Below are 14871 nucleotides of genomic sequence, written 5' to 3' on the forward strand. Positions count from 1 at the left end.
CGTTTGGCTTTTCCCACTATGGGGGACCAATGGCCACTAATGCAGGGATGAGAGTTTGACTCAAACAACTGTGCATGTTGATGCAGACAGTACTCACACACCCACACACACAAAGAGGATACAGCATGCAGGTTATAGCATAAAGCATGTTTGAGCCTCCAATCTTTAGGGTTGTGATTATAATTTAGGTTAGAATTAGGAATAAAGTTGCTGAGGCACTTAAATAAGTAAATAAATAGTTCACAACCTCAGCAGTGCATGTTTTCTCCACTTCATGGCAGGCCTATATAGTCCAAGCTGTTGCAGACCAAGGTGGCCTCTGTGTATATGTGGAAATTACATTCTTACACTGAACTACTTGCGCTATAGTTAGAATCCAAGAGGTAAAATATAGATGTAAATATATCTACGGAGAAAAGATGTTAATTTGATCTCGCTGGAGATGCTGAGGTACATGTTATCGTGAACAGTGTAGTTCAAAGTGTAAACATTTATAACAGTACAGCTGTCAATGCTATGCTGCTATGCTCTGCTCTTCTGTTGTTTACAGAATATTGCTGTCTAAGATACATCATCAAAGGTTCCATTTATACATAAAGCAACCACCATTTTTGCCAAAAACCAGCACACACAATTTACTCAAGATGTAAACAGCAGTGGGGGAGGTGATGCTTACGGTGACTTGATGTGGACCAGTTGCTACAAATGAAAGAAAGATGGAAATGTGTCTTACAATCTGGATATGCAAGATAAAGTTGGGCGTCAGAGTAGAGCCATGAAAATGGCAACGACAGTTTTAATGAGAGTGTGTTTTGTGGAACATTTAATCCAAACCTAAACTAAAACTGTGCTTCTCCAACCTTAAACAACATATTTTTTATGACTTAAAGTTACAGAAAACACAGTCTTTTCCTAACCTTAACCAAAATGCTTTTATTGCATAAACAACAGACCAGAGTCTGCACTTGTTCTGGCTTTGGAGTTCTGCACCTTGTACATCCACCACCCACCCCAACCAGCACCTTGTGAGTATTGTGCAGCACGTAAATTTAATGACTGATTCAGTAAAATAAATGATGAGATAATATTAACCGATGCCCACAATGCCAATTTGTCAGGACCTATGCATTGTTAGTACTCACAAAAGACTGTAGCAGAAAAGTTAGCAACCTCCATTTAAAATAAATCCATAAATAGACTTCTGCTAGAAACGTAGATTACAACACCTGGAACCAAACTGACTTTGGCACCTAGTTATAGTTAAAAGGGTTGGTGCAAGATGAGTGACAGGAGGAGAGAGGCATGCCAGGAAAATTTTAATTGAATCTAACACTTAAAAGTGAAATTTCTTGCGATTGAGAGCATATAAGTATAGTATGTCATGATTGTCATGATTGAAAATCAAAAATGCACTGCAGACAGTAGATGACAGAAAGAGGAGCTCATACTATAAAGAGAAGTATTTGTTTTTTCTGGGTGAATTACTGTTAACGTGACTTATAAGAAAGGAAGCTAATGGGCATTAAGAATACTGAGCATTCAGGAGTCATTATGAACAGCACATGTATCTATGGGGTATCTATGGACCTTGTCACCTGTCTGCCTTTCAGCAGAAACAAAACATGCATTATCATATGTCATAAAAAAACACTTTTTTGTAATCTCACATTGTGGATGTTAAATAAAAATGATAATCATGCTCTGCTGAATGCTGAGCAATCATCCCCTCTGACACAGACAGACACACACACACACACACACTCTGCCGTCAGGGTCCTTCAGCGGAAACAGCTTTTCCTCAAGAGCTACTTTCCAAAAACACTTAACAAGAACAGAAATTGGCAATTCATTCCTTTACTTGTTCATTTTTTCCCTCTGCTTGTTTTTTTTTTTTTTTATTGATCGCAATCACTTGTTCCCTGCACGTGTTCAAATTATAGAGCATGTTTTTGTCTTTTTTTGTTCCAACTGCAAGAAGAATAGCCTAATCAAGGCAAATTGGTGCTAATCTTCTCACTCTTTAAAAGGAGGTTTGGAGAGAGAAGCAGAAAGAACAGTTTCACCAAAAATGAACAGGATCGAGAGTGAACTATATTGAAGTGGGAATAACCGAGAGGCAGATAGACAATGCTTAGGAGTGATTCGCTTAGAAACACAGGAAACACAGATGGCGAGACAGAGAGAGGGTTTGAGTGAAACCTACCAACTTGTTGAGTGGTCTAGTAGTAGAATGGCCCTGGTCTGCAGCCAAGATATTTCATTCCCCTCTGTGCTTCCAAATCTATGGAAAGAAAAACAAAAGCATAAAATCAGAAGCAATAGCTGGCCAACCCTAAAACTGCATTATTCACCTTCCTGTGTACTTGTCTGTGTGCTTTAAAATATTTCTTTCTCACAATTGTGACAGGGACATATAACGTGAATCTGTTTGGCTGGCTTCTGTTTTTCCCTCTTTCCACGCTCCTACTTGGTCCATCCCACCTAAGGTGGTGGATGATTGTTCTCACCTGCTGTGAGCTTATACAAACTCACAATCCAAGATCCAAGATGGTTCTCTCCTGGAAGCCAGCTGCCTTCCAGGTGCCAAAACTTGTTTTTTGCTTGTGTTTCTTTGCTTGATTCAACCTTGGTTTACTCCTCAGATAGTTGAGTTTGCAGCACATGTCCCATGCACCCAACACCCACACTATACCACTGACTACTGATCTAAAGCACTACTGTTTGTTGTGTTCACTTTAATAATTTTAATGCTTATTTTCCATGGTTGCTGTGACGACCTCCTTTCTTTCTTATGCTCTTGAAAGAGCTGGGTGTGACACAGCAACATTCCATATGGACCACAACTTATAACAAAAAGGAGTAAAGATGGCTGGTATGTGTCCTGGGAAAAAAAATGTTCCTGAATTGAGAAGTAGCCTGTGTCCAGTTTTCTCTTTGTCAAGTCACTAATGAATATGTATGAATATTTAATTTTTTCATGAATTTCTAGTGTTTGAGTCTGAGAGCACTTGTTCATGTCAAGGTGAAATACATAATGAGAGGATGGAGTTTGTGTCTACCCTTAAACTCTGGCTTGGGATGAGACACAGCATGTATCCCCAGAGCAAGTTAAGCAGCCATTTTGACACAAGGATTAATTTACTGCTGTATAGACCGACAAAATAAACAGGGTCTGGTGCACAGAGAGACACAGGGGATAAAGAATAAAACGAATTGAAAGGAATAAAAAAAGTGAGAGAGATAAGGCAAGTAATGTTTTGTAGTCATCAAATACAAACTCAGAGGCAAAATGCTTCCATGTGGGGAAACACACACGTGCAGAACACACTGAAGAGGTCCGACTCTTCAATGTGACATTGAGCTAATCAGATTTGAGGGAGTAAAGTGTTTGAGAAACAAATCGCTCCCCCACCAGCACCACCACCCCATCCCCCCACCCCAAACCCCCCTCTCTTCTTCCCAAATCTCTCACTAATCAGTGAAAGAGCTTTTAAAGTGCACAGAAGGATTCGTATTTACTCTCTAATTCATATCAACAGCCAAATCTACTCCATAATGTTGAAATAAACTACTATTTACCCTGTATCCACTCTTTACATGGAAAACACAACTCTTTCAAAAATTCACAAAACATATTAGCAGCAGAGCACCATCAGCTAATTTATAATGATGTGATATAAATAATAACCCAAGCATATTGGTAGAATTAAAATATGGTACTTTTGATATGAGACTGATTAAAAAAAAAAAAAAGTTCAAAAGTCAAAAGTATAAAGATCACAAAAAAAATATGGGTTTCAATTGGGGATCTGACACTGCAAAAAAACATCAAATGAAAAACAAATAAATTAATAACAAATCAATCAATAAGTCAATAACTTAAGCAAACTGGTACAACTGTCCTGGTAATTTAAGTTTGAAAAAGTCATAAAGTTTTCAATCAGCCAGTCATCATATCAAATCTAGTCTGGGCCTGCAACACTTCTACATGGCTCAAGATGAGCTCAGTAATAACATGAAAATAGTGGTGTAATATTTTGGTTATAAAGAGGTAATAATTAGGTAATGCCATATACTAACTGGTGACTAACCATGTAATAGCTTGTGATTAAAAATGGGTATGTCTGGGTAATATAAGACTGAAATCTGTGTGACGGTAGTGTAATAAGAGGCCAAAACAAATGTAATAACAGAGTAACTCATTTAGAGATATCAACAAGGAAAAACTAATTGAGTAATGTTACAGTAATATTTTCATAACAATATGGTAACTTGCTAATAAAAACATGGAGTGGGTAGTACCAAAGCAAAACTGAAGTGGGAGATGATGCAGCGATTGTTAAAAAATCCCTAAGATCTCCATCCAAAATTCTTCTTCATGCTCCCCACATGCTCTTGTTCACACACTTGCTGGTTTTGTGATAAATTTAATGTCTTATATGCAAGGAAATTCAACCAATGTAATGAATGCTGAAATGTAAAGTAGAATGGTAATTTATGGAGATGGGCTTGTTTTTAAAAATGTATTTACAATGCAGGTCCCCAGCTTGTGAGAACACAGTCTTTTATATTTTTATATTATTGTATCAACTCAGTGCTGTACTCCAGCAGAGATACCAACTACGTGAGAAGAGCAAAAGGCTTTCTCTTGCGTAGCAGAATTATCAGCTGAGTATTGTAGCTCTGTCCCTAACAGACCTTTTAATGATGCATTAGAGTCATTATAAACCTTTATTGTAGAAAGGTAGCTGACAAAAAAATAAAAAGAAATTAAAATGAAAATTAATTGTAAAATGATGGAGTTTGCTGTTCTTTCTTCTTTTTTGAGTATATTTACAGAGATTCATTTATAATCAGATTTAAATAAGAGGCAAAAAGAGGTCCAAAAAGCATTTGGTTCACAGTGCTGCAGTGATAATGAGATACATCATCCCGTCACCTCTCCATCTCATTAACATATGACATAACTCACCTACACTGCAGCCAAAATATAAGTCCATATGTCTATTAATTGAGCTTACCCTTTTTGCATACATTATGACCCAACTACCTACCAGCAGTTCAATGCTCCATGTCAAAAAAAAGTCATAGCTTACCATTTTCTATACAATATATACAGAATATACAGAGTTCCATTGTATCATTTATCTCAATTTTGGGAAATGTTACCACATATATTTAGAATAAAGCATGTCTTCAAATTTGCAGGAACAGTTTTTGTTTGCTTCAACAACTAGCACAAATCTAGGCACAAAAAGAAATGGTTTTTCCAATTTGGTGTGGAAGAACTTTAATGGCCAAAACCCTAAACTCAGCCCCGTCCAACATTTTTGGGAAAACTGGGATGCAGATTGGATGTGATACAGACAATGTACTTTTGACAAGTACAAGCATCATCCAAGTAAAATGTGTCAATATCTTTCCTTGTGGTGAAGGATAATCCTCATTAGGTAGCTGACTGAACTTTTTTTCATTAAAGATTTAAAAAAATAGGGTCAGTGATGTCAGTCTTTCTTTAATCTCTCATATTGGACAACACATACATCTCCAAGTCCTGCAACGTGTGGTGCTGTGAGCTAAACTACCTATACTAAGCACAGGTCAGGCCCTTCCCACTCCCAGCACATCAAATATGACAGCCTGGTCAGTCCCTTTGCTATCAAGTATGACACTGGAGCTAGACAAAGGAGTTGGTGGATGAAAACACTAACAGATGAGTACACTAAAAGCTGGACTGGCTTGGAAGTCTGAGGCTGTGTTCAAGAAGGTTCCAAAGTCGACTCCACTTTCTATGGAGGCTCCATAAATCTGCTGAGGATGTTTTATTAGTATGTTGTAGCCAGTGCTGTTTCCTTTGCTGCCAAATGATGGAGCTGCAGGATGACAGCAGTCGATTCAACAAGTTCATCAGGGAGACTTGAGCTGTCATAGGAGTGAAGCTTGACTTTCTGGTGGTATGTCAAAGAGTAGCATTCTGCACAAACTGTGGAGCATCATGCATGATGACTCAACTTCTCCAGCACGCTTTCAGCGGAGAACTTTTACCACTATGATGCACAACAGAACATTACATAAAATACATCCTGTGACAATATAACTTCGCTGTCCGTCTCTTGACATGAGACAGATGAGCTGTGGAGGTGTTGGCTGCTGAGGTGGCTCCATTTCAGTTCTGCTCGTTTAAATGTGCCTCTTTTTCTCTACATGGGTGACATGCATAATCACTTTTTTATGAGCAGTTCTAAGCACAAATGTACAATAATCATGTTGTTATTTATTAGCATTTTGATATGACACACCTGTCAGATGGATCAATTATCATGGCAAAAGAGAAGTTCTCACTACCACAGATTTTAAGAAATTTGGGCCAAAAATTTGAAATTTGTCAAAAAACAGGCTTTAATTCTTTTACTTCAGCTTGTGAAAAATGGGTGGAAAAAATGATGTTGCCTTTATATTTTGGAACACACTCCCAACCTTGTTTATATATTTTTTTATGATGTCCCCTTTGCATTTATAAAATTATATACATTTTGAATTTACATCATATTGATAATTTTTTATGTATTTTATTTTATACTTGAACCCTGTATTGCTGCACAGCAATTTCCCTCAGCATAAATAAAGTTCTATCTTATCTTATTTCATCTTAACTTAACAACCAAAAAAAAAAAAAAAATATCAGTGTCAGTTTATCCATCTCAATTATTTATACTTTTATTTTCCTATAAATCTCTCCTTTAGTGAATTCTTCTCTGTCTCTGAGTTCTGTATCTCTCTTAGCAGAGGCTTTTTCACCGTGCCAAGGAAGCAGAATAACATTCTGCTCGTAGGAGGGCTGGCTGAGCCGCGCTGTTCCTTTTCCATATTTATGACTGAGAGGTGTGGAAGGAATTGCTTCCACACCCCCTCCTACTTTATGTCGTCCTCTTCATCTTCCAACTATTTATCCATCCATCTGTCTGTCCATCCGTAGTACCTGCTGATCAGTGAGTTTTTCCACAACTAAAAGCACATTTATGACAGTGAGTTGCTTCAGTTTCAAGTAGCATCCCACCTTGTTCTTTCAGAACAGTTCACTTTTCATCCACAGGTTAGCATCCACAGCAATCCATCCAAGTGAAGTTTGTTGAGTGCTTTTGTCTTTATTCCCTAATGCTAAGTGATCACTTTTGGCTTATTTCTTCTTATTCGTCCACTTTTTCTGTTGCCATGAAACACATCATACCATAGACATTAAACATGACAGAATAATGTAGAATAATGAAGGAAACTAATCCTCCTTCAACTCAAAAACTTGACAATGGCTGTAGCTTAATACTAAATGGACCATGACTGACTGCTTGATTGACTCCCCACCAATGAATAAACAAATAAATATGTGTGCTCAGTGTTCAAGCCAACAAGAAACTACAAACATGCAATTCTCTGAAAACTGATACATATACCTCCATAGAAGTCATATCATAACAACGGCCATTCATTGATGACCATTGCCACTGAAAAGACACATTAAAATGGCCCATGCTTGTGACACATAACCTCTTGCCAATAACAACTCTCCTCTCTGTAATGATGGAAATAGTAAAACCATTTTTATAAAGCTGAAGTGGTTCAGTTCATGTCATGTATCACTGTTGCACTACTGCAATTTTTTATGCTAGATATAGATGTATATGAACATCTTGTTTAGAAAACTGCTATACTCTAAAAAGTTGGTGATCTGGGAGACTTTATATGCATATAAACATGGTTATTACAAAGTTTGTTTTTCTCTCCTGATTGGCTTGAGGGTTAATGACCAATCAAAGGAGAAGGGAAACAAACAAGAACACAGCCAGCACATAATCAAAGCCAGTGATGGTTAGGATGAGCTAAACACACTACATAATAAGATGGTCAGATGAAACACATCATCTTCTCAATCAAATATAACAGACACAACAGTGGAGATATATTTATGTCATTTAGCTAACTTTAATGACTCTTATGTCAGCAGGCAGCTCTGCTTCAACAGCAGGACTTGTATTGCACAGGTGCCTTGGAAGCTACAGAATTTCAACTGAAAAAAATCTGCCAATAATGTAAGCATGTAAGATGCTTATCTAAAATTGTCAGAACAAATAAAGTTAGTCTCGGTTCTCTCATCAAAGCACAGCAATGACAGAAAAATCAGTGCTGCAGTTTCACTGATTCTTTTCCTGACTTCAGTCTTTATGAATGAAATAGAGCTGAGGGAATATGTTATACATCCAAACTTGCTGAGGTGTATATTAATAATGTCACCAAACAAAGTTGTGTAATCACAGCAAAGCAGCAGAAACAGTATGTAATGCCTCTCCTTCTTGTTTGCCACTGGAACCTGCAACATGCATTCAGATGGTGATCCACAAAATCATTATTTTCCCCGCTTTACTTTAAATTGTACACACATATCATCCGTACTCTGAAAGAATAATAAAAACACTGAAACTTTAGACCACTTTGGATGTTTTTATTCTTGCTTCTGTATATAGATTTCTCTCGGGATCAATAAAGTATCTATCTATCTATGTATATGTATATATATATACATATATTATGGCATGCCGTTCAGGAAATTAATATTTGAATATATGGAATGAAAGTCGAATATATGGAATGAAACTCTGAATATATGGAATGAAGCTCGAATAGGCTTCATTGTTTAAAATAGCTCCAAACAAATTGCGTGCTGGCTGAATCATTTCTGCCGCCCGCTGCACATAGCTAAAGATACAAAGATGGCGGCAATGATGACGTCAGTCAGGTTTCATTCCATATATTCGAGGTTTCATTCCATATATTCAAATATTAATTTCCTGAACGGCATGCCATAGTATATCATATATATATATATATATATATATATATATATATATATATATATGATATATATAAACTCAGAAGTTATACCCCTCTGGAGCAGGAGTGAGTGACCCCTGGTAACAGCATGCTGATTGCTTGAAATAGTTGCATTCCTGCAGGTTTGTATTCTGCTTGTGCAAAGCTGTTCAAACTGCTTTTTCTGTCTCCCTTACTGATGGATTTTTGGTGTACTTAGGAGTAACAGGCATATTTTGAGCAATATATATAGATTTCCACTGGCAACAAGTGCACCACTGTCACTGCAGGAAGTTTTCTCTTGCCTGACAAAATGTGCTGGCACAAATGTCTGCTTGCTCATAACCTGAAACGTCAACAACTTCCACACAAATGAAATACTGGAATATTTTCAACAATACGGAATAAAGACATATTACAGGCAACACACATACACACACTTACTTTCGACTTTCAAATTTTCTGTGTTTAATTGACTTAAGCACAAAGAACAGTCCTGCTGAAGCCTTGCAATTTTTTTATAATTTATATTAAACCCTTTGCTCTTTCATTTGTTCCTTTGTGTGTGTATGTGGGTGTGTGTGTCTGTGTTTGTGTGTCTATAACTACAACTGTGCAGGAGTTTTGAGTGTTTCCCATGTGTCCATCTGTGTCTCCCTCCCTTTCTCTCTCTGTATCTTTCTGCAGGTATCTCCCCATTCAGATCTACATGTTGAACTGCATCCTCTGACAAACCCAGTGTCTTCTGTCAACATCTGGCCATGTCGTTCTTCTGTGTAGTGCTATTAGAACTAACTTAAACAACATATCAGCTAAAAAAACAAATACATACAATACATAGTCTTCAGAATTCCAATTATAACAACCTGCCTTTGTAATTTATGATGTTTATTGCATGTATGTTTCTCTCTCTCTCTCTCTCTTTCATCCTCTCTGTCCTGTCTACCCTTCACCCAGCCGACTATCAGCAGGATGGTTCTCCCTTGTGATCAGGGTCCTGTTCAAGGTTTCTTCCTGTTAAAAGGGAGTTTTTCCTTGTCACTGTCTGCTTGCTCGTGGGTTCAGGCTCTGGGTTTCTGTAAAACATCTAGAGATAATTTTGATTGTATAAGGTGCTATATAAATAAATTGAATTGAACTGAATTGTCCCTCTTCCTCTGTCTTGCTCTTTGCCGCTTAGTCTTGTTCGAAGCATCACCTCCTTGTGTGAAGTTGATTATGACAATAGTTAGGTGATTGTCACACTGTATAAAAAACCCTCAGCTGTGATTGTTCATCAATGAGCAATATTTTTCAACTTGATGTAACAGCTGGTATGAGCATGTGTATGTGCAAGCATGCACAGCAGACACACACAGAGAAGAAAGAATGAGGCAGTGCATGGATTGAAATCTGAGCAAATCTCTGACACATTCATGTCTTTAATGTTGCTGGAGAGACACAATAAAATATAAAATGGTATAATATGGAGACAGGAATAACAAAATAAAAAGCAGGTTTGATATGAAAATGCAAAGCTACAGTTATTTGGTGTGTTATTTTTGGTTTTTACCTGAAAACTGGAAACTTGTTGTCAACGTTCAAATTTGTGTCATTACCATCATTATGTGTAATTCAGTTGTTTTTCCTTCATTTCTATTTTAGCATATCAACAACGTTATATTACAACTGCCGCTGTGACTGATCATGAAACATGCACTTTAATGTTGGTACCTGCTGCTTACATTTATTTATTTTTCATCTCATTTACTCTGTTATTTTATTTAGTTACCTTGGTTAACAACATTGCTCTGACCCCAACCTACACACACATATACAGTGCAGTACTACACACATACACATCTCAAAATTTGCACACTAACTCTAATACACTCAAACTCTATGGAGAGAGGTGATTGTGTGATGGTGTCAAAGCTACAGCTGTTGATGACCTCACACAACCCTTGCGGTTATCAAGGCAGTGTCAGCCCTGTTCCCATAATACACAACACGGTTCATTTACTGAGCAACATAATTTATTTATGCAAGCTTCACTTTAAAGGCCTGCTTTGTGTGTGTGTGTGTATGAGAATTTTTCTCTCTCAAAATGTCAACAAGTATATGGATATTTTTTCAAGGAATGTTTGTGCATACTTATGTGTGTGTTCCATGTGCACGGCTGTGTACAAAAGCTGTGCTTGCAGCCATTTAAAAATTTGAAAGCAGTCTGAAATTCCTGTGGGATGGATTCATAGGGAGGTAGACAGGTAATGAGTGAGGGCAGATGACTAGTGACTAGCATTAAGTGATTTCAGTTTTTGTAATTTATGCTCTCTGAAGCCTGGGGCAGTTTACTCCCAGCAAGGGTATTAATGTGGAGTACTTAGGACCTTAACAAGTAATCAGTGTTGGAATGTTTACAAATAGGGAATCATACAAGTCAAGCGGCAGCACTAATAATAGCTTTTTTTGATAGAGAGGCATTTACTGTAAAATAGAGGTGGTCAAAGGAAAGACCTTAATCCAGATGAACACTTGAAATCATTTTATGAAACATTCCACCGTGATATACAGCTCTGTCCTTACAATACAGGTGGAGCATTTTCATTTATAGGAAACGTTTCGACAAATTTTCTGATCAAAACAGCTGGAGGAGTTCTGTCATCGCACAGATATTAGATTACATAATATTATCTACATAACACATAGCAACACATAATCAGTTTAGGGTATGCTCAGGGGAATTACAGTGATTCTATAGTGATAGATTACTTATGAAAAAATGATGACCTGATAACACTCTTAACTAATTGCGGATCCCTCCTTTGAACAGATCTGCTTTTGCAGCTTTAAATACCTTAAAATAAAGAATGTAGTCATTAGAAGAGTGCTGATTTACATACAATCATATTATATATCATATTCAGTATCAAACAGCACAGACCTGGTCTACCTGGGATATTATATACTCTGCATGTGTGTTTGTTAGTGAGTGTGTGTGCGTGATAACCTTGTGTGTGTCTGCTCCCTGTCTCTATCTTAGGCGCCTGCAGTCTGATGGAAAGCATCTGGTTACAGCATCTGGAGACACACACACACACACACACACACACACAAACAGAGAGAGAAAGAGAGAGAGAGAGATTGGAAATGTGTTTGATAAAGCCAGTGAGCGGACACCAAGAAGGTTATCTGTGATCAGAGCCTGCAGTTACAACACACATGTATATATATACACACACACACACACAAACAGCTGTTCCTCTTGGTTTCTCTCTGTGTTTTTCCCTTTGAGATTCACACATGCAGGGCATGATAGAGAAATAGATATGTACTGTAGCATCAGCAAGTTAGCAACCTCCAGCTACCTTATAATCCACAGAGCACTTATTTGTGCCTTCACCACCTTCTATTCTGTTGCATGGGCAACACGCAGTATCAATGTGACAATACACATAGTGTCCAGTAAAGATGTCCTGGTTTTTCCCACAAATTAGTTCTTTGGCTGAGTCAGTCATGGTTCATGGAAGAATTGATTGCTTTGTATACAGTGCATTCAGATATATCAATAGGGCGGTCAGTTGTGCATCATTATGACATAAATTCCATATTTATCTTTTATGAAAACAAGATCTGATCCAGTGCACCAGACTATAACATTCATCTGTCAGTGATGGTAAAAAAATAATATTTGGGTATACATAAAAATGTTTTAAGACCACCAGAAGCACCATAAAAATCTATGATTTAATTCTTGCTGACTGTTATAAAGGTGAAGTGAGATGTATGCAAATAGCTGTTTGATACAAGGACAGGAGAGATTTTATGAATTTGATTAACTTTAACAAATTCTTGTCACCATCATAATGCTGACAGGCTCCTTATTCTCCTAGACCTCTTCCTTGAGTCCTCCTCTATTTGTCATTTGGTATGTTGGCAGTGGGTTGATGGCACTCATTTTGTCTTCCTCCACTTATCCAAATCCGGGTCGCGGGGGCAGTTTCAGCAGGGAAGCCCAGACTATCCTCTCCCTGGCCACTTCCACCAAATCATCCCGGGGATACCAAGGCGTTCCCAGGCCAGACAAGAGATATAATCCCTCCATCATATCCTGGTTCTGCCCCAGGGTGTCCTCCAGGATGGACATGCCCGAAACAACTCCCCAGGGAGACGTCCAGGAGGCACCCTAACCAGGTCCCTGAACCACCTCAACTGGCTCCTCTTGATGCAAAGGAACAGCAGCTGTACTCTGAGCCCCTCCAGGATATCCGAGCTCCTCATCCTATCTTTAAGGCTGAGCCCAACCACCCTGCGGAGAAAACTCATTTCCGCCGCTTGCATCCACGATAATATTCTTTCGGTCACTACCCACAGCTTATGACCATAGGAGGGCTGGAACGTAGATTGACTGAATCACAGTTTGCATAACCGGCCACTGAACCTGACATCGTCCGCCACTTGGCTGCGCCTAGAAATTCTGTCCATAAAAATTATGAACAGAACCAGTACAAGTACAGTACAACCCAAGACAACAGACAGACAGACAACCCAAAGAGCAAATTTGATGGTCTGAGTTTGTATGTGGTCTGTCCCTTTTGAAAAAGGGAGACCAGAGGGTGTGCTCCGACTACAGAGGGATCACACTCCTCAGCCTCTCTGGGAAAGTCTGTCTGGAGAGTCTGTCTGTTAGAACCTCAGATTCAAGAAGAACAATGTGGTTTTCACCCTGGTCGTGGAACACCAGACCAGCTCTAAAGCCTCTCAACAGTGCTGGAGGGGTCGTGGGAGCTTGCCCAACCAGTCCACATGTGTTTTGTGGACTTGGAGAAGGCTTACAACCGAGTCCCTTGGGACATCCTATGGGTGTTTCTCTGGGAATATGGGGTGGTTGGTCAGTTGTTATGGACCATCCAGTCTCTGTATTGCCGGAGTGAGAGCTTGGTTTACATTGCTGGCAACAAGTCGATGGCACTGTGGATGCCAATATAATATGTATAAAGTCAATATAACATTTGGAAGTATGAACATTTTAGTGTTCAACACACAACTTTCCATCACCTCTGCAAGACTCTGTGCTTCTTTGTCTGTCTGACATTGTCTGTGACTCTCTGCAGTCTCTTTCTTCTCTCATGAATCTCATTACACACTACTGTATCTTTTTATCCGTCCAGCTGTCCTGGTGGTTTTCGTTTGGTCTTATTGGACTTATGTATTTTTATTGTTTATTCTGTCTTTGCATGTGAAACTGTTCAAGATTTCAAAACTTTTTGTCAACTGTACAAATGATGTAAAGTGAAATGCCAGTATGCAGAAGCACACTGTTGCCACCATGACACAACTTGCTCAGTTTCTTATAAGGTGAAAACTTTTTTTTAAACAAGATCCTTTTACATTATAAAAGATGTTGTTCATCTTTTTGTGATCTTCTGTTATCTTGCTTTTAGTATCTCAAAAAATCAATTTATATAATTATAATAACATAGACCTACTGGCTTGTTTCTTGTTAGAATGGGAAAAAAGAGGCTTTTGCCTAGTGCAACTATACAACATCATTTATCAGTCATATTGATACAACATATTGCTCTAATGTATGGTGGTAGGTAGGATGGTAGGATGTTTTACTGTATGTATTATTTATATGGCTGTGGACTGATTTTATATTGCTGTGTTTGCCTTGCTTTATTATTGTGTCTGGATTTGATGTCAGATTAGATCAGCAATTCTCAGGAACTTGGCCACAACTTGGAACCAGGCCATGCAGAAGTGATTTATTATATGAAAAGAATATAATATTCATATTCAGTCATTGGGCTTTCTGCCACCCCCTGACAGCACACAAGACAGATGGCTTGACATTTATGATGGTGCAGCTAACTGCATGTTCATTTTCGTAACCCGATCAAAAGCCTGACTTCAATCAAACTGTTTCTCCAGTATTATGGTCAGTTATGGTTAAGATACTGAAAAGGTCAGTAAGAAAGAAAGACACAATCAAGGCTGATGACATGGAAAATCTCTAATGTCTTTCAT

General features: G+C 38.2%; 1 protein-coding gene across 4 annotated transcripts in view; it reads right to left on the reverse strand.

The window, feature by feature from the left end:
* Positions 1 to 14871, reverse strand: part of tenm3 (teneurin transmembrane protein 3) — a 293504-nt gene that overhangs the window by 248681 nt on the left and 29952 nt on the right. For 2 of the 4 annotated variants that reach the window (XM_046399625.1, XM_046399602.1), the window contains exons 2-3: positions 11852 to 11922; positions 2204 to 2281 (exon numbers count right to left, since the gene is read on the reverse strand). The gene's annotated coding sequence lies outside the window, so the exon portion shown is untranslated. Of the gene's footprint in view, positions 1 to 2203; positions 2282 to 2351; positions 2495 to 11851; positions 11923 to 14871 lie in introns of those variants that run through there. The other 2 variants (XM_046399615.1, XM_046399608.1) reach the window with 2 other exon arrangements.

The sequence above is a fragment of the Scatophagus argus genome, chromosome 2, assembly GCF_020382885.2.
Source record: "Scatophagus argus isolate fScaArg1 chromosome 2, fScaArg1.pri, whole genome shotgun sequence".
In the NCBI taxonomy this organism is placed as follows: domain Eukaryota; kingdom Metazoa; phylum Chordata; class Actinopteri; family Scatophagidae; genus Scatophagus; species Scatophagus argus.